This window comes from Tenrec ecaudatus, chromosome 10, assembly GCF_050624435.1.
Source record: "Tenrec ecaudatus isolate mTenEca1 chromosome 10, mTenEca1.hap1, whole genome shotgun sequence".
NCBI classification, from domain to species: Eukaryota; Metazoa; Chordata; class Mammalia; order Afrosoricida; family Tenrecidae; genus Tenrec; species Tenrec ecaudatus.
This window is the reverse complement of record NC_134539.1, coordinates 26,747,209-26,751,411: the sequence shown is the minus strand read 5'-3', so window position 1 is coordinate 26,751,411 and position 4,203 is coordinate 26,747,209. Positions and strand designations below refer to the sequence as shown.

The following is a 4,203-nucleotide window of genomic DNA, read 5'->3' as shown; positions in this document are numbered from 1 at the left end:
AACTAGACCATTCGGTTAACATCATGATCACTGGAGAAAAGTGTGAAGTTGTCAAGGATTTCATCTTACTTGGATCCACAACCAATGCTCCTTAAAGCAGCAGTCAAAAGATCAAATGGTGCTGCATTAGGTAAATCTGCTATACAAGACCTCTTTAGGATGTGGAAGAGCAGGAAGGATTCTGTGTTGCTCAGGTTGGCCCAATAAACCTAAGTATCACAGATACTATAAATGTGAGGACTCACTTGTGCCTGATTCAAGCCCTGTATTTTTAATCACCTCATATGGTCTGTGGAAGGTGAACCTTGGACAAGGCAGATTAAAGAAGAACCGATGAATTTGAGTTGTGGTGCTGGCAGAGAATATTGAAAATACCATTGACTTCCAAAAGGACAAATAAATCCATCTTGGAAGAATACGACCAGAGTACTGAGATCCAAGGAGCCTCACATACTTTGGACACGTTGTCAGGAGAGACTAGGACTAGGACTTCATGTGTGATAAAGTAGAGGAGCAGGAAAAAGGAAAGGAAGGCCCTCAATGAGATGGATTGACACACTGGCTCCAACAGCGCAGGGCAGGCAGTGCTTCATGCTGTTTCTGTCATGGTTCTGAACTGAATCGGTGGCACCTAACAACAACAAAATATCATTAGCATTCTTGCTTCTGTGACATATATACAAAGTTGAAATGATACAGAGATGATTAGCCTGAGGCCCTGCCCAAGGATGACATGTAAAAACATCATCATCGATATCATTCCATCACATAGAATGCAGTTTGCATATGCTTTCCTCTACAACCTAGGCCTAACCAAATTAAATCTCAAGAGATAATGGTAGTCCATGTGAGATACTCAAGTGGCCTTTTCTCTACGTTAACGATGGTTTCACCTTTGCCTAACATACTTCCCAGGAACATCAAGGTGTTTCCACAATTATGCAGACTTGTCATTGACTGACCAATGAATAGTCCCAGGAAAATCTGTTACTCGGTATGATTGTTTCTGGTCAGCTGGACCTCTAAAGCTTGAGCTGCTTTGTTTGTTTCCTGGACCATCTCAAACTCGCAAGCTCACTGTTGTTGAATCAATCTGGCTCATAGTGACCCTCTAGGACAGGGCAGAGCTGCCCCTCTGGGTTTCTGAGACTGTAACTCTTTATAGGAATAGAAATCCTCATCTTTCTCCCATGGAGCAGCTGGTGATTTCAAACTACCCCGCTTGCAGTTGGTAGCACAACACGTGACCACTATGCCACCAGAACTGCTGGACCTGAGTCCACCTTAATGTGGAGACTCACATTTTCGTTCAGGTACTTACAAAACAGGGTAAGAATCGTTGTGCAGACTGTTGATAGGCATGGTCTCAGATACACACTAGAAAATTGTTTTTAGACACAGTGATCCCTGGGCTACTGACTGAAAGGTCTGAGTCAACCAACAGGTTGGGGGGGGGGGGAATACAGTGACTATATACTTCTGATAAAGTGACAGCCTAGGAAACCATACAAGCTTGTTCAGTCTGTCATATTAAATCACTGTGAGTCAACATCTATTCACCCAACACCTAACAGCAATGACAATTGTGGAGGGAAACCAAGATGGTGATTTCAAAAGTGCAGGGCATGGGCAATGTGGTGAGCCCAAGAGGGTTATCAGAGCACACATCCTGAGCATACATTCACAGCAGTGGTTCTCCACCTTCCTGACGCGGCGACCCTAAATACAGTTCCTCGTGGTGTGGTGACCCCCAACCATCAAATGATTTTGTTGCTACTTCATGACTGTCATTTTGCTACTGTTATGAATCAGGCAACCCCTGTGAAAGGGTCCTTCAGCCCCCAAAGGGGTCACGACCCACAGGTTGAGAACTAATTTAGAAAACAGTTGATGTCAATTACTCTAGGGCCTTAACAGGTTTGACTGTGGTAAAGGACAAATAAATTGATGAAATTAAAGGTATCATGAAATGATTTTGCATAGATTTATGAGAATTAATTGGAACAAAATTTGCATCATTAATCTCATATCCATTTCTATACATTTGAGATTCAAATTCAAATCTGCCCTTGGAATTTACTTGACATTCTGAAAGGTATCAATAACATCAGGTAATTCGTGTGCTTTAACATATTCCTGCCTTAATTATAGTAGGGAATATTGACTATATATCTGGCTGTAGATTTTTACTAAAGGAGTCTGGGGGCCCTCAACACAAGGGTTTGTAAAAACATAAACAAAACAAAAAAGGAGTCTGGGGCCAGATGTCAAACCCAAGAGTTGGAAAGATTATCATCATATACAGTGCGATTGTTTGGAAACATTACAGTTAGAGACTTTGAAGAAAAATTTTAATGAAGGCAATCAGTTGAAGGAAGGCAGAAAATATGATAAAGAGTCCTAAGTTTTATATGAACAAGAATATTTATGCTTTACTCTGAGACAAAATAGGAGAGAAGACAAGTTTTCAAGTTAATATTAATATTAGAAAGTTTTTTTGGTGTTATGTTCTTGCTCTACTTAGATATCCCTTAGGCCAAACTAAAAATTTCCATTAATATAGCTTTCAGCTAAATCTCCCTGTGAGATAAAGCTTCAACAAGAATCTGCACCCTCCTAAAGGAGCTTTCTTAAACAATAAGGATTTATCTTCCTTTGTTCTCTAGACATTCTTGAGTTGCTTTACCCAAGGTTTAGACAAGTCCTTATTATTTTCTGTAAGTCTAACTAAATATGAGTTGGGGTGGGGGGAGAAGCTTTAATCAAGATGACTTTAGCAGGAGCTCTGCCAGAGAGATGAGTCTTTGGCTCCCATCAAGAGTTACAGCCAAGGAAACCGGAACCGGAAGTTTAGCCTGTCGCCGCGGGTCACAACCGACTCGTTGGCCGGGAGATCATCTAACTTATTTATCTCCTCCAAACTAGGTAGATGTTTTCAATAAACTTGCTTTAAAAAATAAATAAAGTCACCTGCTAGGAATTCTGTGTTGAGCCACACAGTGAGCTCTTTAGAAGACTAGCGAGCGGCCCTGTGGTTTGTCTCTCCCATCCTCCACACTCCCCCTTGCCTACACAGCGTCATGAGTTCAGAATCTCAGGTGAGTTTTCAAGTTTTAGAGGTTTCCTGGTTTGCTTTTTAGAGAAGCTTTCAAAGTCTTTTATTTAAAATGCATACTTAAATTACAATTAAAAGTTCACATTTGATTTTGTAGTAATTTGCTTCTTTAATTAATTTGAACATTTTTTTTCACTCATTAAACCAACTTTTACTGTTTGCTACCTTAAAGCACTGCACTAAGGATAAAGTATTAATAATAATAATAAAAGTCCTTAATTGGTATGGAACCTAAACTTGAGTTTAACTAGTTGTCATGAAATTGACACCAATTCTTCAAGAAACTTTTCATTAAAAGTTGTCATGTCAAAGGTGCCAAACTGACAAGAAATGCAGATGTTTCCTAATTACCAAATATACTTATATTCTTCAGCTTTTTCTTATAGTCTCTAATAAAAAGGGATTTAATTAAATGGCCTGGGAAATGAATGAAAGAATAATCCCAAAGTACAGAGCAAATGTATATGATTTACATCATGAAGGCAACGATAATACTTGGAATAGGAGGGCCACAAGAAATTTTGTAAGGGAGCAGATGGACGAGGGGTTCTAATTAAACAAGAAATAGAATAGAATTTTCAGGAAAAGATATATCTGAGTCTACACATTGAAATGATGACCTAAGATCCAGAAAGTGTGATGATAAAAATAAGTGTGATATTAAAATTCATGATCTCTACAGCTAAAATAAAATCTTAAGGCTTTCATACAGAAGGACAATGTACTTGCACAGACAGAGGAATCAGGTGTCAGCCAGACTTTTCGTCTGCAGCACTTGGCTACGGATGACATTTACAGACGACGGAGAAAAACGAGTGAAGCTCAAGAACCTATCCATTGAGCACGTAGAACTCACCCGTGAGTTATTTTTTCCAGAAACGAAAATTGAAATAAAAAATTGTTAAATGGCTTTCCTAGAGCATAAATCTTTCATCAGAGTCTCACTTTAGATCTGATCTATTTGGGTGTTGATTTCAAAACACATAAATAGTTTCCTTATTCTTCCTCAGTGGAGATAGAAGAGCAGGAAAGAGCCTGGTGATGGGCATCAAATCTCTGCTCTGGATTCCAGCCTTGACTCTACCAAT

General features: G+C 39.3%; 1 non-coding gene across 1 annotated transcript; it reads left to right on the top strand.

The window, feature by feature from the left end:
* The first annotated feature begins 658 nt into the window (after positions 1-658).
* LOC142460449 (U6 spliceosomal RNA) lies at positions 659-763 on the top strand. The gene has a single exon (XR_012786650.1). It is a non-coding gene; the product is annotated as a U6 spliceosomal RNA (small nuclear RNA).
* The last annotated feature ends 3,440 nt before the right edge of the window (positions 764-4,203 follow it).